This window comes from Stegostoma tigrinum, chromosome 11, assembly GCF_030684315.1.
Source record: "Stegostoma tigrinum isolate sSteTig4 chromosome 11, sSteTig4.hap1, whole genome shotgun sequence".
Classification (NCBI taxonomy): Eukaryota; Metazoa; Chordata; class Chondrichthyes; order Orectolobiformes; family Stegostomatidae; genus Stegostoma; species Stegostoma tigrinum.
The window spans coordinates 88,552,917-88,574,749 of record NC_081364.1 but is presented as its reverse complement, the minus strand read 5'-3'; positions in this window follow the sequence as shown (position 1 = coordinate 88,574,749).

Below are 21,833 nucleotides of genomic sequence, written 5' to 3'. Positions count from 1 at the left end.
AACTGTGCATCAGGGCACCGGGTGAACTGTGGCGCAGGGCACCGGGTTAACTGTGGCGCAGGGCACCGAGCGAACTGTGGCGCAGGGCACCGAGTGAACTGTGGCGCAGGGCACCGAGTGAACTGAGCATCAGGCACCGAGTGAACTGTGGCGCAGGGCACCGGGTGAACAGTGGCGCAGGGCACCGGGTTAACTGTGGCGCAGGGCACCGAGTGAACTGTGCATCAGGCACCGAGTGAAGTGTGGCGCAGGGCACCGAGTGAAGTGTGGCGCAGGGCACCGAGTGAAGTGTGGCGCAGGGCACCGAGTGAAGTGTGGCGCAGGTCACCGAGTGAACTGTGGCGCAGCGCACCGAGTGAACTGTGGCGCAGGGCACCGAGTGAACTGTGGCGCAGGGCACCGAGGGAACTGTGGCGCAGGGCACCGGATGAACTGTGCATCAGGCACCGAGTGAACTGTGGCGCAGGGAACCGGGTGAACTGTGGCGCAGGGCACAGGGTGAACTGTGCATCAGGCACCGAGTGAAGTGTGGCGCAGGGCACCGAGTGAAGTGTGGCGCAGGGCACCGAGTGAACTGTGGAGCAGGGCACCGAGTGAAGTGTGGCGCAGGGCACCGAGTGAAGTGTGGGGCAGGGCACCGAGTGAAGTGTGGCGCAGGGCACCGAGTGAACTGTGGAGCAGGGCACCGAGTGAATTGTGGCGCAGGGCACCGAGTGAACTGTGGCGCAGGGCACCGGGTTAACTGTGGCTCAGGGCACCGAGTGAACTGTGGCGCAGGGCACCGAGTGAACTGTGGAGCAGGGCACCGAGTGAACTGTGCATCAGGCACCGGGTGAACTGTGGCGCATGGCACCGGGTGAACTGTGGCGCAGGGCACCGAGTGAACTGTGTCGCAGGGCACCGAGTGAACTGTGCATCAGGCACCGAGTGAACTGTGGCGCAGGGCACCGGGTGAACTGTGGCGCAGGGCACCGAGTGAACTGTGCATCAGGCACCGAGTGAACTGTGGCGCAGGGCACCGGGTTAACTGTGGCGCAGGGCACCGAGTGAACTGTGGCGCAGGGCACCGAGTGAACTGTGCATCAGGCACCGAGTGAAGTGTGGCGCAGGGCACCGAGTGAAGTGTGGCGCAGGGAACCGAGTGAAGTGTGCCGCAGGGCACCGAGTGAAGTGTGACGCAGGGCACCGAGTGAAGTGTGGCGCAGGGCACCGAGTGAAGTGTGGCGCAGGGCACCGAGTGAAGTGTGGCTCAGGGCACCGGGTGAACTGTGGCGCAGGGCACCGGGTGAACTGTGGCGCAGGGCACCGGGTGAACTGTGGCGCAGGGCACCGTGTGAACTGTTCGTCAGGCACCGAGTGAACTGTGGCGCAGGGCACCGAGTGAACTGTGGCGCAGGGCACCGAGTTAACTGTGGCGCAGGGCACCGGGTGAACTGTGGCGCAGGGCACCGGGTGAACTGTGGCGCAGGGCACCGAGTGAACTGTGCATCAGGCACCGGGTGAACTGTGGCGCAGGGCACCGGGTGAACTGTGGCGCAGGGCACCGGGTGAACTGTGGCGCAGGGCACCGGGTTAACTGTGGCGCATGGCACCGAGTGAACTGTGGCGCATTGCACCGAGTGAACTGTGAATCAGGCACCGAGTGAACTGTGGCGCAGGGCACCGGGTGAACTGTGGCGCAGGGCACCGGGTGAACTGTGGCGCAGGGCACCGGGTTAACTGTGGCGCAGGGCACCGAGTGAACTGTGCATCAGGCACCGAGTGAACTGTGGCGCAGGGCACCGAGTGAACTGTGGCGCAGGGCACCGAGTGAACTGTGCATCAGGCACCGAGTGAACTGTGGCGCAGGGCACCGAGTGAACTGTGGCGCAGGGCGCCGAGTGAACTGTGCATCAGGCACCGAGTGAACTGTGGCGCAGGGCACCGAGAGATGTGTGGCGCAGGGCACTGAGTGAAGTGTGGTGCAGGGCACCGAGTGAAGTGTGGCGCAGGGCACCGAGTGAAGTGTGGCGCAGGGCACCGAGTCAAGTGTGGCGCAGGGCACCGAGTGAACTGTCGCCGGGCACCGAGTGAACTGTGGCGCAGGGCACCAAGTGAACTGTGGCGCAGGGCACCGTGTGAACTGTGCATCAGGCACCGAGTGAAGTGTGGCGCAGGGCACCGAGTGAAGTGTGGCGCAGGGCACCGAGTGAAGTGTGGCGCAGGGCACCGAGTGAAGTGTGGCGCAGGGCACCGAGTGAAGTGTGGCGCAGGGCACCGAGTCAAGTGTGGCGCCGGGCACCGAGTGAACTGTCGCCGGGCACCGAGTGAACTGTGGCGCAGGGCACCGTGTTAACTGTGGCGCAGGGCACCGGGTTAACTGTGGCGCAGGGCACCGGGTTAACTGTGGCGCAGGGCACCGAGTGAACTGTGGCGCAGGGCACCGGGTTAACTTTGGCGCAGGGCACCGGGTGAACTGTGCCGCAGGGCACCGAGTGAACTGTGGCGCAGGGCACCGAGTGAACTGTGGCACAGGGCACCGAGTGAACTGTGGCACAGGGCACCGAGAGAGCTGTGGCGCAGGGCACCTAGTGAACTGTGCAGTAGGCACCGAGTAAACTATGGCGCAGGGCACCGGGTGAACTGTGCATCAGGCACTGAGTGAACTGTGGCGCAGGGCACCGGGTGAACTGTGGCGCAGGGCACCGAGTGAACTGTGCATCAGGCACCGGGTGAACTGTGGCGCAGGGCACCGGGTGAACTGTGGCGCAAGGCACCGAGTGAACTGTGGCGCAGGGCACCGAGTGAACTGTGCATCAGGCACCGAGTGAACTGTGGCGCAGGGCAACGGGTGAACTGTGGCGCAGGGCACCGAGTGAACTGTGCATCAGGCACCGAGTGAACTGTGGCGCAGGGCACCGAGTGAACTGTGGCGCAGGGCACCGAGTGAACTGTGCATCAGGCACCGAGTGAACTGTGGCGCAGGGTACCGGGTGAACTGTGGCGCAGGGCACCGGGTGAACTGTGGCGCAGTGCACCGAGTGAACTGCGGCGCAGGGCACCGAGTGAACTGCGGCGCAGGGCACCGAGTGAACTGTGGCGCAGGGCACCGGGTGAACTGTGGCGCAGGGCACCGAGTGAACTGTGGCGCAGGGCCCCGAGTGAACTGTGCATCAGGCACCGAGTGAACTGTGGCGCAGGGCACCGAGTGAACTGTGCATCAGGCACCGAGTGAACTGTGGCGCAGGGTACCGGGTGAACTGTGGCGCAGGGCAACGGGTGAACTGTGGCGCAGGGCACCGAGTGAACTGTGCATCAGGCACCGAGTGAACTGTGGCGCAGGGCACCGAGTGAACTGTGGCGCAGGGCACCGAGTGAACTGTGGCGCAGGGCACCGAGTGAACTGTGCATCAGGCACCGAGTGAACTGTGGCGCAGGGCACCGGGTGAACTGTGGCGCAGGGCACCGAGTGAACTGTGGCGCAGGGCACCGAGTGAAGTGTGGCGCAGGGCACCGAGTGAACTGTGGCGCAGGGCACCGAGTGAGCTGTGCATCAGGCACCGAGTGAACTGTGGCGCAGGACACCGGGTGAACTGTGGCGCAGGGCACAGGGTGAAGTGTGGCGCAGGGCACAGAGTGAAGTGTGGCGCAGGGCACCGAGTGAAGTGTGGCGCAGGGCACCGAGTGAAGTGTGGTGCAGGGCACCGAGTGAAGTGTGGCGCAGGGCACCGAGTGATGTGTGGCGCAGGGCACCGAGGGAACTGTGGTGCAGGGCACCAGGTGAACTGTGCATCAGGCACCGAGTGAACTGGGGCGCAGGGCACCGGGTTAACTGTGGCGCAGGGCACCCAGTGAACTGTGGCGCAGGGCTCCGAGTGAACTGTGGCGCAGGGCACCGAGTGAATTGTGGCGCAGTGCAACGAGTGAACTGTGCATCAGTCACCGAGTGAACTGTGGCGCAGGGCACCGTGTGAACTGTGGCGCAGGGCACCGAGTGAACTGTGGCGCAGGGCACCGAGTGAACTGTGCATCAGGCCACCGGGTGAACTGTGGCGCAGGGCACCGGGTTAACTGTGGCGCAGGGCACCGAGTGAACTGTGGCACAGGGCACCGAGTGAACTGTGGCACAGGGCACCGGGTGAACTGTGGCGCAGGGCACCGAGTGAACTGTGCATCCGGGCAACGGGTCAACTGTGGCGCAGGGCACCGAGTGAACTGTGGCGGAGGGCACCGAGTGAACTGTGGCGCAGGGCACCGAGTGAACTGTGGCGCAGTGCACCGAGTGAACTGTGGCGCAGGGCACCGAGTGAACTGTGGCGCAGGGCACCGAGTAAACTGTGGCGCAGGGCACCGAGTGAACTGTGGCGCAGGGCACCGAGTGAACTGTGCATCAGGGCACCGGGTGAACTGTGGCGCAGGGCACCGGGTTAACTGTGGCGCAGGGCACCGAGTGAACTGTGGCGCAGGGCACCGAGTGAACTGTGGCGCAGGGCACCGAGTGAACTGTGGCGCAGGGCACCGAGTGAACTGTGGCGCAGGGCACCGAGTGAACTGTGCATCAGGCACCGGGTGAACTGTGGCGCAGGGCACCGGGTGAACTGTGGCGCAGGGCACCGGGTGAACTGTGGCGCAGGGCACTGGGTTAACTGTGGCGCAGGGCACCGAGTGAACTGTGGCGCAGGGCACCGAGTGAACTGTGCATCAGGCACCGGGTGAACTGTGGCGCAGGGCACCGGGTGAACTGTGGCGCAGGGCACCGGGTTAACTGTGGCGCAGGGCACCGAGTGAACTGTGCATCAGGCAGCGAGTGAACTGTGGCGCAGGGCACCGAGTGAACTGTGGCGCAGGGCACCGAGTGAACTGAGCATCAGGCACCGAGTGAACTGTGGCGCAGGGCACCGAGTGAACTGTGGCGCAGGGCGCCGTGTGAACTGTGCATCAGGCACCGAGTGAACTGTGGCGCAGGGCACCGAGAGATGTGTGGCGCAGGTCACCGAGTGAAGTGTGGTGCAGGGCACCGAGTGAAGTGTGGCGCAGGGCACCGAGTGAAGTGTGGGGCAGGGCACCGAGTGAAGTGTGGCGCAGGGCACCGAGTGAAGTGTGGCGCAGGGCACCGAGTGAACTGTGGAGCAGGGCACCGAGTGAACTGTGGCGCAGGGCACCGGGTTAACTGTGGCTCAGTGCACCGAGTGAACTGTGGCGCAGGGCACCGAGTGAACTGTGGAGCAGGGCACCGAGTGAACTGTGCATCAGGCACCGGGTGAACTGTGGCGCAGGGCACCGGGTGAACTGTGGCGCAGGGCACCGAGTGAACTGTGGCGCAGGGCACCGAGTGAATTGTGGCGCAGGGCACCGAGTGAACTGTGCATCAGGGCACCGGGTGAACTGTGGCGCAGGGCACCGGGTTAACTGTGGTGCAGGGCACCGAGTGAACTGTGGCGCAGGGCACCGAGTGAACTGTGGCGCAGGGCACCGAGTGAACTGTGGCGCAGGGCACCGAGTGAACTGTGCATCAGGCACCGAGTGAACTGTGGCGCAGGGCACCGGGTGAACTGTGGCGCAGGGCACCGAGTGAACTGTGCATCAGGCACCGAGTGAACTGTGGCGCAGGGCACCGGGTTAACTGTGGCGCAGGGCACCGAGTGAACTGTGGCGCAGGGCACCGAGTGAACTGTGCATCAGGCACCGAGTGAAGTGTGGCGCAGGGCACCGAGTGAAGTGTGGCGCAGGGCACCGAGTGAAGTGTGCCGCAGGGCACCGAGTGAAGTGTGACGCAGGGCACCGAGTGAAGTGTGGCGCAGGGCACCGAGTGAAGTGTGGCGCAGGGCACCGAGTGAAGTGTGTCTCAGGGCACCGGGTGAACTGTGGCGCAGGGCACCGGGTGAACTGTGGCGCAGGGCACCGGGTGAACTGTGGCGCAGGGCACCGTGTGAACTGTGCGTCAGGCACCGAGTGAACTGTGGTGCAGCGCACCGAGTGAACTGTGGCGCAGGGCACGGAGTGAACTGTGGCGCAGGGCACCGAGTGAACTGTGGCGCATTGCACCGAGTGAACTGTGAATCAGGCACCGAGTGAACTGTGGCGCAGGGCACCGGGTGAACTGTGGCGCAGGGCACCGGGTGAACTGTGGCGCAGGGCACCGGGTTAACTGTGGCGCAGGGCACCGAGTGAACTGTGCATCAGGCACCGAGTGAACTGTGGCGCAGGGCACCGAGTGAACTGTGGCGCAGGGCACCGAGTGAACTGTGCATCAGGCACCGAGTGAACTGTGGCGCAGGGCACCGAGTGAACTGTGGCGCAGGGCGCCGAGTGAACTGTGCATCAGGCACCGAGTGAACTGTGGCGCAGGGCACCGAGAGATGTGTGGCGCAGGGCACCGAGTGAAGTGTGGTGCAGGGCACCAAGTGAAGTGTGGCGCAGGGCACCGAGTGAAGTGTGGCGCAGGGCACCGAATCAAGTGTGGCGCAGGGCACCGAGTGAACTGTCGCCGGGCACCGAGTGAACTGTGGCGCAGGGCACCAAGTGAACTGTGGCGCAGGGCACCGTGTGAACTGTGCATCAGGCACCGAGTGAAGTGTGGCGCAGGGCACCGAGTGAAGTGTGGCGCAGGGCACCGAGTGAAGTGTGGCGCAGGGCACCGAGTGAAGTGTGGCGCAGGGCACCGAGTCAAGTGTGGCGCCGGGCACCGAGTGAACTGTCGCCGGGCACCGAGTGAACTGTGGCGCAGGGCACCGAGTGAACTGTGGCGCAGGGCACCGAGTGAACTGTGCATCAGGCACCGAGTGAAGTGTGGCGCAGGGCACCGAGTGAAGTGTGGCGCAGGGAACCGAGTGAAGTGTGGCGCAGGGCACCGAGTGAAGTGTGGCGCAGGGCACCGAGTGAAGTGTGGCGCAGGGCACCGGGTTAACTGTGGCTCAGGGCACCGAGTGAACTGTGGCGCAGGGCACCGAGTGAACTGTGGAGCAGGGAACCGAGTGAACTGTGCATCAGGCACCGGGTGAACTGTGGCGCAGGGCACCGGGTGAACTGTGAGGCAGGGCACCGAGTGAACTGTGGCGCAGGGCACCGAGTGAACTGTGGCGCAGGGCATCGAGTGAACTGTGCATCAGGGCACCGGGTGAACTGTGGCGCAGGGCACCGGGTTAACTGTGGCGCAGGGCACCGAGCGAACTGTGGCGCAGGGCACCGAGTGAACTGTGGCGCAGGGCACCGAGTGAACTGTGCATCAGGCACCGAGTGAACTGTGGCGCAGGGCACCGGGTGAACTGTGGCGCAGGGCACCGGGTTAACTGTGGCGCAGGGCACCGAGTGAACTGTGCATCAGGCACCGAGTGAACTGTGGCGCAGGGCACCGAGTGAAGTGTGGCGCAGGGCACCGAGTGAAGTGTGGCGCAGGGCACCGAGTGAAGTGTGGCGCAGGGCACCGAGTGAACTGTGGCGCAGCGCACCGAGTGAACTGTGGCGCAGGGCACCGAGTGAACTGTGGCGCAGGGCACCGAGGGAACTGTGGCGCAGGGCACCGGATGAACTGTGCATCAGGCACCGAGTGAACTGTGGCGCAGGGAACCGGGTGAACTGTGGCGCAGGGCACAGGGTGAACTGTGCATCAGGCACCGAGTGAAGTGTGGCGCAGGGCACCGAGTGAAGTGTGGCGCAGGGCACCGAGTGAACTGTGGAGCAGGGCACCGAGTGAAGTGTGGCGCAGGGCACCGAGTGAAGTGTGGGGCAGGGCACCGAGTGAAGTGTGGCGCAGGGCACCGAGTGAACTGTGGAGCAGGGCACCGAGTGAATTGTGGCGCAGGGCACCGAGTGAACTGTGGCGCAGGGCACCGGGTTAACTGTGGCTCAGGGCACCGAGTGAACTGTGGCGCAGGGCACCGAGTGAACTGTGGAGCAGGGCACCGAGTGAACTGTGCATCAGGCACCGGGTGAACTGTGGCGCATGGCACCGGGTGAACTGTGGCGCAGGGCACCGAGTGAACTGTGTCGCAGGGCACCGAGTGAACTGTGCATCAGGCACCGAGTGAACTGTGGCGCAGGGCACCGGGTGAACTGTGGCGCAGGGCACCGAGTGAACTGTGCATCAGGCACCGAGTGAACTGTGGCGCAGGGCACCGGGTTAACTGTGGCGCAGGGCACCGAGTGAACTGTGGCGCAGGGCACCGAGTGAACTGTGCATCAGGCACCGAGTGAAGTGTGGCGCAGGGCACCGAGTGAAGTGTGGCGCAGGGCACCGAGTGAAGTGTGCCGCAGGGCACCGAGTGAAGTGTGACGCAGGGCACCGAGTGAAGTGTGGTGCAGGGCACCGAGTGAAGTGTGGCGCAGGGCACCGAGTGAAGTGTGGCTCAGGGCACCGGGTGAACTGTGGCGCAGGGCACCGGGTGAACTGTGGCGCAGGGCACCGGGTGAACTGTGGCGCAGGGCACCGTGTGAACTGTTCGTCAGGCACCGAGTGAACTGTGGCGCAGGGCACCGAGTGAACTGTGGCGCAGGGCACCGAGTTAACTGTGGCGCAGGGCACCGGGTGAACTGTGGCGCAGGGCACCGGGTGAACTGTGGCGCAGGGCACCGTGTGAACTGTGCATCAGGCACCGGGTGAACTGTGGCGCAGGGCACTGGGTGAACTGTGGCGCAGGGCACCGGGTGAACTGTGGCGCAGGGCACCGGGTTAACTGTGGCGCATGGCACCGAGTGAACTGTGAATCATGCACCGAGTGAACTGTGGCGCAGGGCACCGGGTGAACTGTGGCGCAGGGCACCGGGTGAACTGTGGCGCAGGGCACCGGGTGAACTGTGGCGCAGGGCACCGGGTTAACTGTGGCGCAGGGCACCGAGTGAACTGTGCATCAGGCACCGAGTGAACTGTGGCGCAGGGCACCGAGTGAACTGTGGCGCAGGGCACCGAGTGAACTGTGCATCAGGCACCGAGTGAACTATGGCGCAGGGCACCGAGTGAACTGTGGCGCAGGGCGCCGAGTGAACTGTGCATCAGGCACCGAGTGAACTGTGGCGCAGGGCACCGAGACATGTGTGGCGCAGGGCACTGAGTGAAGTGTGGTGCAGGGCACCGAGTGAAGTGTGGCGCAGGGCACCGAGTGAAGTGTGGCGCAGGGCACCGAGTCAAGTGTGGCGCAGGGCACCGAGTGAACTGTCGCCGGGCACCGAGTGAACTGTGGCGCAGGGCACCAAGTGAACTGTGGCGCAGGGCACCGTGTGAACTGTGCATCAGGCACCGAGTGAAGTGTGGCGCAGGGCACCGAGTGAAGTGTGGCGCAGGGCACCGAGTGAAGTGTGGCGCAGGGCACCGAGTGAAGTGTGGCGCAGGGCACCGAGTGAAGTGTGGCGCAGGGCACCGAGTCAAGTGTGGCGCCGGGCACCGAGTGAACTGTCGCCGGGCACCGAGTGAACTGTGGCGCAGGGCACCGAGTGAACTGTGGCGCAGGGCACCGAGTGAACTGTGCATCAGGCACCGAGTGAAGTGTGGCGCAGGGCACCGAGTGAAGTGTGGCGCAGGGAACCGAGTGAAGTGTGGCGCAGGGCACCGAGTGAAGTGTGGCGCAGGGCACCGAGTGAAGTGTGGCGCAGGGCACCGGGTTAACTGTGGCTCAGGGCACCGAGTGAACTGTGGCGCAGGGCACCGAGTGAACTGTGGAGCAGGGAACCGAGTGAACTGTGCATCAGGCACCGGGTGAACTGTGGCGCAGGGCACCGGGTGAACTGTGAGGCAGGGCACGGAGTGAACTGTGGCGCAGGGCACCGAGTGAACTGTGGCGCAGGGCATCGAGTGAACTGTGCATCAGGGCACCGGGTGAACTGTGGCACAGGGCACCGGGTTAACTGTGGCGCAGGGCACCGAGCGAACTGTGGCGCAGGGCACCGAGTGAACTGTGGCGCAGGGCACCGAGTGAACTGTGCATCAGGCACCGAGTGAACTGTGGCGCAGGGCACCGGGTGAACTGTGGCGCAGGGCACCGGGTTAACTGAGGCGCAGGGCACCGAGTGAACTGTGCATCAGGCACCGAGTGAACTGTGGCGCAGGGCACCGAGTGAACTGTGGCGCAGGGCACCGAGTGAAGTGTGGCGCAGGGCACCGAGTGAAGTGTGGCGCAGGGCACCGAGTGAAGTGTGGCGCAGGGCACCGAGTGAACTGTGGCGCAGCGCACCGAGTGAACTGTGGCGCAGGGCACCGAGTGAACTGTGGCGCAGGGCACCGAGGGAACTGTGGCGCAGGGCACCGGATGAACTGTGCATCAGGCACCGAGTGAACTGTGGCGCAGGGAACCGGGTGAACTGTGGCGCAGGGCACAGGGTGAACTGTGCATCAGGCACCGAAAGAAGTGTGGCGCAGGGCACCGAGTGAAGTGTGGCGCAGGGCACCGAGTGAACTGTGGAGCAGGGCACCGAGTGAAGTGTGGCGCAGGGCACCGAGTGAAGTGTGGGGCAGGGCACCGAGTGAAGTGTGGCGCAGGGCACCGAGTGAACTGTGGAGCAGGGCACCGAGTGAATTGTGGCGCAGGGCACCGAGTGAACTGTGGCGCAGGGCACCGGGTTAACTGTGGCTCAGGGCACCGAGTGAACTGTGGCGCAGGGCACCGAGTGAACTGTGGAGCAGGGCACCGAGTGAACTGTGCATCAGGCACCGGGTGAACTGTGGCGCATGGCACCGGGTGAACTGTGGCGCAGGGCACCGAGTGAACTGTGTCGCAGGGCACCGAGTGAACTGTGCATCAGGCACCGAGTGAACTGTGGCGCAGGGCACCGGGTGAACTGTGGCGCAGGGCACCGAGTGAACTGTGCATCAGGCACCGAGTGAACTGTGGCGCAGGGCACCGGGTTAACTGTGGCGCAGGGCACCGAGTGAACTGTGGCGCAGGGCACCGAGTCAACTGTGCATCAGGCACCGAGTGAAGTGTGGCGCAGGGCACCGAGTGAAGTGTGGCGCAGGGCACCGAGTGAAGTGTGCCGCAGGGCACCGAGTGAAGTGTGACGCAGGGCACCGAGTGAAGTGTGGCGCAGGGCACCGAGAGAAGTGTGGCGCAGGGCACCGAGTGAAGTGTGGCTCAGGGCACCGGGTGAACTGTGGCGCAGGGCACCGGGTGAACTGTGGCGCAGGGCACCGGGTGAACTGTGGCGCAGGGCACCGTGTGAACTGTTCGTCAGGCACCGAGTGAACTGTGGCGCAGGGCACCGAGTGAACTGTGGCGCAGGGCACCGAGTTAACTGTGGCGCAGGGCACCGGGTTAACTGTGGCGCAGGGCTCCGAGTTAACTGTGGCGCAGGGCACCGAGTGAACTGTGGCGCAGGGCACCGGGTTAACTTTGGCGCAGGGCACCGAGTCAACTGTGGCGCAGGGCACCGAGTGAACTGTGGCGCAGGGCACCGAGTGAACTGTGGCACAGGGCACCGAGTGAGCTGTGGCGCAGGGCACCGAGAGAGCTGTGGCGCAGGGCACCGAGTGAACTGTGCAGTAGGCACCGAGTGAACTATGGCGCAGGGCACCGGGTGAACTGTGCATCAGGCACTGAGTGAACTGTGGCGCAGGGCACCGGGTGAACTGTGGCGCAGGGCACCGAGTGAACTGTGCATCAGGCACCGGGTGAACTGTGGCGCAGGGCACCGGGTGAACTGTGGCGCAAGGCACCGAGTGAACTGTGGCGCAGGGCACCGAGTGAACTGTGCATCAGGCACCGAGTGAACTGTGGCGCAGGGCAACGGGTGAACTGTGGCGCAGGGCACCGAGTGAACTGTGCATCAGGCACCGAGTGAACTGTGGCGCAGGGCACCGAGTGAACTGTGGCGCAGGGCACCGAGTGAACTGTGCATCAGGCACCGAGTGAACTGTGGCGCAGGGTACCGGGTGAACTGTGCCGCAGGGCACCGGGTGAACTGTGGCGCAGGGCACCGAGTGAACTGCGGCGCAGGGCACCGAGTGAACTGCGGCGCAGGGCAGCGAGTGAACTGTGGCGCAGGGCACCGGGTGAACTGTGGCGCAGGGCACCGAGTGAACTGTGGCGCAGGGCCCCGAGTGAACTGTGCATCAGGCACCGAGTGAACTGTGGCGCAGGGCACCGAGTGAACTGTGCATCAGGCACCGAGTGAACTGTGGCGCAGGGTACCGGGTGAACTGTGGCGCAGGGCAACGGGTGAACTGTGGCGCAGGGCACCGAGTGAACTGTGCATCAGGCACCGAGTGAACTGTGGCGCAGGGCACCGAGTGAACTGTGGCGCAGGGCACCGAGTGAACTGTGGCGCAGGGCACCGAGTGAACTGTGCATCAGGCACCGAGTGAACTGTGGCGCAGGGCACCGGGTGAACTGTGGCGCAGGGCACCGAGTGAACTGTGGCGCAGGGCACCGAGTGAACTGTGGCGCAGGGCACCGAGTGAACTGTGGCGCAGGGCACCGAGTGAACTGTGCATCAGGCACCGAGTGAACTGTGGCGCAGGACACCGGGTGAACTGTGGCGCAGGGCACAGGGTGAAGTGTGGCGCAGGGCACCGAGTGAACTGTGCATCAGGCACCGAGTGAACTGTGGCGCAGGACACCGGGTGAACTGTGGCGCAGGGCACAGGGTGAAGTGTGGCGCAGGGCACAGAGTGAAGTGTGGCGCAGGGCACCGAGTGAAGTGTGGCCCAGGGCACCGAGTGAAGTGTGGTGCAGGGCACCGAGTGAAGTGTGGCGCAGGGCACCGAGTGATGTGTGGCGCAGGGCACCGAGGGAACTGTGGCGCAGGGCACCAGGTGAACTGTGCATCAGGCAGCGAGTGAACTGGGGCGCAGGGCACCGGGTTAACTGTGGCGCAGGGCACCCAGTGAACTGTGGCGCAGGGCTCCGAGTGAACTGTGGCGCAGGGCACCGAGTGAAGTGTGGCGTAGTGCAACGAGTGAACTGTGCATCAGTCACCGAGTGAACTGTGGCGCAGGGCACCGTGTGAACTGTGGCGCAGGGCACCGAGTGAACTGTGGCGCAGGGCACCGAGTGAACTGTGCATCAGGCCACCGGGTGAACTGTGGCGCAGGGCACCGGGTTAACTGTGGCGCAGGGCACCGTGTGAACTGTGGCGCAGGGCACCGAGTGAACTGTGGCGCAGGGCACCGAGTGAACTGTGCATCAGGCCACCGGGTGAACTGTGGCGCAGGGCACCGGGTTAACTGTGGCGCAGGGCACCGAGTGAACTGTGGCACAGGGCACCGAGTGAACTGTGGCGCAGGGCACCGGGTGAACTGTGGCGCAGGGCACCGAGTGAACTGTGCATCCGGGCAACGGGTCAACTGTGGCGCAGGGCACCGAGTGAACTGTGGCGGAGGGCACCGAGTGAACTGTGGCGCAGGGCACCGAGTGAACTGTGGCGCAGGGCACCGAGTGAACTGTGGCGCAGGGCACCGAGTGAACTGTGGCGCAGGGCACCGAGTAAACTGTGGCGCAGGGCACCGAGTGAACTGTGGCGCAGGGCACCGAGTGAACTGTGCATCAGGGCACCGGGTGAACTGTGGCGCAGGGCACCGGGTTAACTGTGGCGCAGGGCACCGAGTGAACTGTGGCGCAGGGCACTGAGTGAACTGTGGCGCAGGGCACCGAGTGAACTGTGGCGCAGGGCACCGAGTGAACTGTGGCGCAGGGCACCGAGTGAACTGTGCATCAGGCACCGGGTGAACTGTTGCGCAGGGCACCGGGTGAACTGTGGCGCAGGGCACCGGGTGAACTGTGGCGCAGGGCACTGGGTTAACTGTGGCGCAGGGTACCGAGTGAACTGTGGCGCAGGGCACCGAGTGAACTGTGCATCAGGCACCGAGTGAACTGTGGCGCAGGGCACCGGGTGAACTGTGGCGCAGGGCACCGGGTGAACTGTGGCGCAGGGCACCGGGTTAACTGTGGCGCAGGGCACCGAGTGAACTGTGCATCAGGCACCGAGTGAACTGTGGCGCAGGGCACCGAGTGAACTGTGGCGCAGGGCACCGAGTGAACTGTGCATCAGGCACCGAGTGAACTGTGGCGCAGGGCACCGAGTGAACTGTGGCGCAGGGCACCGAGTGAACTGTGCATCAGGCACCGAGTGAACTGTGGCGCAGGGCACCGAGAGATGTGTGGCGCAGGGCACCGAGTGAACTGTCGCCGGGCACCGAGTGAACTGTGGCGCTGGGCACCAAGTGAACTGTGGCGCAGGGCACCGAGTGAACTGTGCATCAGGCACCGAGTGAAGTGTGGCGCAGGGCACCGAGTGAAGTGTGGCGCAGGGCACCGAGTGAAGTGTGGCGCAGGGCACCGAGTGAAGTGTGGCGCAGGGCACCGAGTGAAGTGTGGCGCAGGGCACCGAGTGAAGTGTGGCGCAGGGCACCGAGTCAAGTGTGGCGCAGGGCACCGAGTGAACTGTCGCCGGGCACCGAGTGAACTGTGGCGCAGGGCACCGAGTGAACTGTGGCGCAGGGCACCGAGTGAACTGTGCATCAGGCACCGAGTGAAGTGTGGCGCAGGGCACCGAGTGAAGTGTCGCGCAGGGGACCGAGTGAAGTGTGGCGCATGGCACCGAGTGAAGTGTGGCGCAGGGCACCGAGTGAAGTGTGGCGCAGGGCACCGAGTGAAGTGTGGCGCAGGGCACCGGGTTAACTGTGGCTCAGGGCACCGAGTGAACTGTGGCGCAGGGCACCGAGGTAACTGTGGAGCAGGGAACCGAGTGAACTGTGCATCAGGCACCGGGTGAACTGTGGCGCAGGGCACCGGGTGAACTGTGACGCAGGGCACCGATTGAACTGTGCGCAGGGCACCGAGTGGACTGTGGCGCAGGGCATCGAGTGAACTGTGCATCAGGCACCGAGTGAAGTGTGGCGCAGGGCACCGAGTGAAGTGTGGCGCAGGGCACCGAGTGAACTGTGGCGCAGGGCACCGAGTGAACTGTGGCGCAGGGCACCGAGTGAACTGTGGCGCAGGGCACCGAGTGAGCTGTGGCGCAGGGCACCGAGTGAACTGTGCAGCAGGCACCGAGTGAACTGTGGCGCAGGGCACCGGGTGAACTGTGGCGCAGAGTTCCGAGTGAACTGTGACGCAGGGCACCGAGTGAAGTGTGGCGCAGGGCAACGAATGAACTGTGCATCAGTCACCGAGTGAACTGTGGCACAGGGCACCGTGTGAACTGTGGCGCAGGGCACCGGGTGAACTGTGGCGCAGGGCACCGAGTGAACTGTGCATCAGGCCACCGGGTGAACTGTGGCGCAGGGCACCGGGTTAACTGTGGCGCAGGGCACCGAGTGAACTGTGGCACAGGGCACCGAGTGAACTGTGGCGCAGGGCACCGGGTGAACTGTGGCGCAGGGCACCGAGTGAACTGTCATCAGGGCAACGGGTCAACTGTGGCGCAGGGCACCGAGTGAAGTGTGCCGGAGGGCACCGAGTGAACTGTGGCGCAGGGAACCGAGTGAACTGTGGCGCAGGGCACCGAGTGAACTGTGGCGCAGGGCACCGAGTGAACTGTGGCGCAGGGCACCGAGTAAACTGTGGCGCAGGGCACCGAGTGAACTGTGGCGCAGGGCACCGAGTGAACTGTGCATCAGGGCACCGGGTGAACTGTGGCGCAGGGCACCGGGTTAACTGTGGCGCAGGGCACCGAGTGAACTGTGGCGCAGGGCACCGAGTGAACTGTGGCGCAGGGCACCGAGTGAACTGTGGCGCAGGGCACCGAGTGAACTGTGCATCAGGCACCGGGTGAACTGTGGCGCAGGGCACCGGGTGAACTGTGGCGCAGGGCACCGGGTGAACTGTGGCGCAGGGCACCGGGTTAACTGTGGCGCAGGGCACCGAGTGAACTGTGCATCAGGCACCGAGTGAACTGTGGCGCAGGGCACCGAGTGAACTGTGGCGCAGGGCACCGAGTGAACTGTGCATCAGGCACCGAGTGAACTGTGGCGCAGGGCACCGAGTGAACTGTGGCGCAGGGAGCCGAGTGAACTGTGCATCAGGCACCGAGTGAACTGTGGCGCTGGTCACCGAGAGATGTGTGGCGCAGGGCACCGAGTGAAGTGTGGTGCAGGGCACCGAGTGAAGTGTGGCGCAGGGCACCGAGTGAAGTGTGGCGCAGGGCACCGAGTCAAGTGTGGCGCAGGGCACCGAGTGAACTGTCGCCGGGCACCGAGTGAACTGTGGCGCAGGGCACCAAGTGAACTGTGGCGCAGGGCACCGAGTCAAGTGTGGCGCAGGGCACCGAGTGAACTGTCGCCGGGCACCGAGTGAACTGTGGCGCAGGGCACCGAGTGAACTGTGGCGCAGGGCACCGAGTGAACTGTGCATCAGGCACCGAGTGAACTGTGGCGCAGGGCACCGAGTGAAGTGTGGCGCAGGGCACCGAGTGAAGTGTGGCGCAGGGCACCGAGTGAAGTGTGGCGCAGGGCACCGAGTGAAGTGTGGCGCAGGGCACCGGGTTAACTGTGGCTCAGGGCACCGAGTGAACTGTGGCGCAGGGCACCGAGTGAACTGTGGAGCAGGGAACCGAGTGAACTGTGCATCAGGCACCGGGTGAACTGTGGCGCAGGGCACCGGGTGAACTGTGAGGCAGGGCACCGAGTGAACTGTGGAGCAGGGCACCGAGTGAACTGTGGCGCAGGGCATCGAGTGAACTGTGCATCAGGGCACCGGGTGAACTGTGGCGCAGGGCACCGGGTTAACTGTGGCGCAGGGCACCGAGTGAACTGTGGCGCAGGGCACCGAGTGAACTGTGGCGCAGGGCACCGAGTGAACTGTGCATCAGGCACCGAGTGAACTGTGGCGCAGGGCACCGGGTGAACTGTGGCGCAGGGCACCGGGTTAACTGTGGCGCAGGGCACCGAGTGAACTGTGCATCAGGCACCGAGTGAACTGTGGCGCAGGGCACCGAGTGAACTGTGGCGCAGGGCACCGAGTGAACTGTGCATCAGGGCACCGGGTGAACTGTGGCGCAGGGCACCGGGTTAACTGTGGCGCAGGGCACCGAGTGAACTGTGGCGCAGGGCACCGAGTGAACTGTGGCGCAGGGCACCGAGTGAACTGTGGCGCAGGGCACCGAGTGAACTGTGGCGCAGGGCACCGAGTGAACTGTGCATCAGGCACCGGGTGAACTGTGGCGCAGGGCACCGGGTGAACTGTGGTGCAGGGCACCGGGTGAACTGTGGCGCAGGGCACCGGGTGAACTGTGGCGCAGGGCACTGGGTTAACTGTGGCGCAGGGTACCGAGTGAACTGTGGCGCAGGGCACCGAGTGAACTGTGCATCAGGCACCGAGTGAACTGTGGCGCAGGGCACCGGGTGAACTGTGGCGCAGGGCACCGGGTGAACTGTGGCGCAGGGCACCGGGTTAACTGTGGCACAGGGCACCGAGTGAACTGTGCATCAGGCACCGAGTGAACTGTGGCGCAGGGCACCGAGTGAACTGTGCATCAGGCACCGAGTGAACTGTGGTGCAGGGCACCGAGTGAACTGTGGCGCAGGGCGCCGAGTGAACTGTGCATCAGGCACCGAGTGAACTGTGGCGCAGGGCACCGAGAGATGTGTGGCGCAGGGCACCGAGTGAAGTGTGGCGCAGGGCACCGAGTGAAGTGTGGCGCAGGGCACCGAGTGAAGTGTGGCGCAGGGCACCGAGTGAAGTGTGGCGCAGGGCACCGAGTCAAGTGTGGCGCAGGGCACCGAGTGAACTGTCGCCGGGCACCGAGTGAACTGTGGCGCTGGGCACCAAGTGAACTGTGGCGCAGGGCACCGAGTGAACTGTGCATCAGGCACCGAGTGAAGTGTGGCGCACGGCACCGAGTGAAGTGTGGCGCAGGGCACCGAGTGAAGTGTGGCGCAGGGCACCGAGTGAAGTGTGGCGCAGGGCACCGAGTGAAGTGTGGCGCAGGGCACCGAGTCAAGTGTGGCGCAGGGCACCGAGTGAACTGTCGCCGGGCACCGAGTGAACTGTGGCGCAGGGTACCGAGTGAACTGTGGCGCAGGGCACCGAGTGAACTGTGCATCAGGCACCGAGTGAACTGTGGCGCAGGGCACCGGGTGAACTGTGGCGCAGGGCACCGAGTGAACTGTGGCGCAGGGCACCGGGTGAACTGTGGCGCAGGGCACCGAGTGAACTGTGCATCAGGCACCGAGTGAACTGTGGCGCAGGGCACCGGGTTAACTGTGGCGCAGGGCACCGAGTGAACTGTGGCGCAGGGCACCGAGTGAACTGTGCATCAGGCACCGAGTGAAGTGTGGCGCAGGGCACCGAGTGAAGTGTGGCGCAGGGCACCGAGTGAAGTGTGCCGCAGGGCACCGAGTGAAGTGTGACGCAGGGCACCGAGTGAAGTGTGGCGCAGGGCACCGAGTGAAGTGTGGCGCAGGGCACCGAGTGAAGTGTGGCTCAGGGCACCGGGTGAACTGTGGCGCAGGGCACCGGGTGAACTGTGGCGCAGGGCACCGGGTGAACTGTGGCGCAGGGCACCGTGTGAACTGTTCGTCAGGCACCGAGTGAACTGTGGCGCAGGGCACCGAGTGAACTGTGGCGCAGGGCACCGAGTTAACTGTGGCGCAGGGCACCGGGTGAACTGTGGCGCAGGGCACCGGGTGAACTGTGGCGCAGGGCACCGTGTGAACTGTGCATCAGGCACCGGGTGAACTGTGGCGCAGGGCACCGGGTGAACTGTGGCGCAGGGCACCGGGTGAACTGTGGCGCAGGGCACCGGGTTAACTGTGGCGCATGGCACCGAGTGAACTGTGGCGCATTGCACCGAGTGAACTGTGAATCATGCACCGAGTGAACTGTGGCGCAGGGCACCGGGTGAACTGTGGCGCAGGGCACCGGGTGAACTGTGGCGCAGGGCACCGGGTTAACTGTGGCGCAGGGCACCGAGTGAACTGTGCATCAGGCACCGAGTGAACTGTGGCGCAGGGCACCGAGTGAACTGTGGCGCAGGGCACCGAGTGAACTGTGCATCAGGCACCGAGTGAACTATGGCGCAGGGCACCGAGTGAACTGTGGCGCAGGGCGCCGAGTGAACTGTGCATCAGGCACCGAGTGAACTGTGGCGCAGGGCACCGAGACATGTGTGGCGCAGGGCACTGAGTGAAGTGTGGTGCAGGGCACCGAGTGAAGTGTGGCGCAGGGCACCGAGTGAAGTGTGGCGCAGGGCACCGAGTCAAGTGTGGCGCTGGGCACCGAGTGAACTGTCGCCGGGCACCGAGTGAACTGTGGCGCAGGGCACCAAGTGAACTGTGGCGCAGGGCACCGTGTGAACTGTGCATCAGGCACCGAGTGAAGTGTGGCGCAGGGCACCGAGTGAAGTGTGGCGAAGGGCACCGAGTGAAGTGTGGCGCAGGGCACCGAGTGAAGTGTGGCGCAGGGCACCGAGTGAAGTGTGGCGCAGGGCACCGAGTCAAGTGTGGCGCCGGGCACCGAGTGAACTGTCGCCGGGCACCGAGTGAACTGTGGCGCAGGGCACCGAGTGAACTGTGGCGCAGGGCACCGAGTGAACTGTGCATCAGGCACCGAGTGAAGTGTGGCGCAGGGCACCGAGTGAAGTGTGGCGCAGGGAACCGAGTGAAGTGTGGCGCAGGGCACCGAGTGAAGTGTGGCGCAGGGCACCGAGTGAAGTGTGGCGCAGGGCACCGGGTTAACTGTGGCTCAGGGCACCGAGTGAACTGTGGCGCAGGGCACCGAGTGAACTGTGGAGCAGGGAACCGAGTGAACTGTGCATCAGGCACCGGGTGAACTGTGGCGCAGGGCACCGGGTGAACTGTGAGGCAGGGCACGGAGTGAACTGTGGCGCAGGGCACCGAGTGAACTGTGGCGCAGGGCATCGAGTGAACTGTGCATCAGGGCACCGGGTGAACTGTGGCACAGGGCACCGGGTTAACTGTGGCGCAGGGCACCGAGCGAACTGTGGCGCAGGGCACCGAGTGAACTGTGGCGCAGGGCACCGAGTGAACTGTGCATCAGGCACCGAGTGAACTGTGGCGCAGGGCACCGGGTGAACTGTGGCGCAGGGCACCGGGTTAACTGAGGCGCAGGGCACCGAGTGAACTGTGCATCAGGCACCGAGTGAACTGTGGCGCAGGGCACCGAGTGAACTGTGGCGCAGGGCACCGAGTGAAGTGTGGCGCAGGGCACCGAGTGAAGTGTGGCGCAGGGCACCGAGTGAAGTGTGGCGCAGGGCACCGAGTGAACTGTGGCGCAGCGCACCGAGTGAACTGTGGCGCAGGGCACCGAGTGAACTGTGGCGCAGGGCACCGAGGGAACTGTGGCGCAGGGCACCGGATGAAATGTGCATCAGGCACCGAGTGAACTGTGGCGCAGGGAACCGGGTGAACTGTGGCGCAGGGCACAGGGTGAACTGTGCATCAGGCACCGAAAGAAGTGTGGCGCAGGGCACCGAGTGAAGTGTGGCGCAGGGCACCGAGTGAACTGTGGAGCAGGGCACCGAGTGAAGTGTGGCGCAGGGCACCGAGTGAAGTGTGGGGCAGGGCACCGAGTGAAGTGTGGCGCAGGGCACCGAGTGAACTGTGGAGCAGGGCACCGAGTGAATTGTGGCGCAGGGCACCGAGTGAACTGTGGCGCAGGGCACCGGGTTAACTGTGGCTCAGGGCACCGAGTGAACTGTGGCGCAGGGCACCGAGTGAACTGTGGAGCAGGGCACCGAGTGAACTGTGCATCAGGCACCGGGTGAACTGTGGCGCATGGCACCGGGTGAACTGTGGCGCAGGGCACCGAGTGAACTGTGTCGCAGGGCACCGAGTGAACTGTGCATCAGGCACCGAGTGAACTGTGGCGCAGGGCACCGGGTGAACTGTGGCGCAGGGCACCGAGTGAACTGTGCATCAGGCACCGAGTGAACTGTGGCGCAGGGCACCGGGTTAACTGTGGCGCAGGGCACCGAGTGAACTGTGGCGCAGGGCACCGAGTCAACTGTGCATCAGGCACCGAGTGAAGTGTGGCGCAGGGCACCGAGTGAAGTGTGGCGCAGGGCACCGAGTGAAGTGTGCCGCAGGGCACCGAGTGAAGTGTGACGCAGGGCACCGAGTGAAGTGTGGCGCAGGGCACCGAGAGAAGTGTGGCGCAGGGCACCGAGTGAAGTGTGGCTCAGGGCACCGGGTGAACTGTGGCGCAGGGCACCGGGTGAACTGTGGCGCAGGGCACCGGGTGAACTGTGGCGCAGGGCACCGTGTGAACTGTTCGTCAGGCACCGAGTGAACTGTGGCGCAGGGCACCGAGTGAACTGTGGCGCAGGGCACCGAGTTAACTGTGGCGCAGGGCACCGGGTTAACTGTGGCGCAGGGCTCCGAGTTAACTGTGGCGCAGGGCACCGAGTGAACTGTGGCACAGGGCACCGGGTTAACTTTGGCGCAGGGCACCGAGTCAACTGTGGCGCAGGGCACCGAGTGAACTGTGGCGCAGGGCACCGAGTGAACTGTGGCACAGGGCACCGAGTGAGCTGTGGCGCAGGGCACCGAGAGAGCTGTGGCGCAGGGGACCGAGTGAACTGTGCAGTAGGCACCGAGTGAACTATGGCGCAGGGCACCGGGTGAACTGTGCATCAGGCACTGATTGAACTGTGGCGCAGGGCACCGGGTGAACTGTGGCGCAGGGCACCGAGTGAACTGTGCATCAGGCACCGGGTGAACTGTGGCGCAGGGCACCGGGTGAACTGTGGCGCAAGGCACCGAGTGAACTGTGGCGCAGGGCACCGAGTGAACTGTGCATCAGGCACCGAGTGAACTGTGGCGCAGGGCAACGGGTGAACTGTGGCGCAGGGCACCGAGTGAACTGTGCATCAGGCACCGAGTGAACTGTGGCGCAGGGCACCGAGTGAACTGTGGCGCAGGGCACCGAGTGAACTGTGCATCAGGCACCGAGTGAACTGTGGCGCAGGGT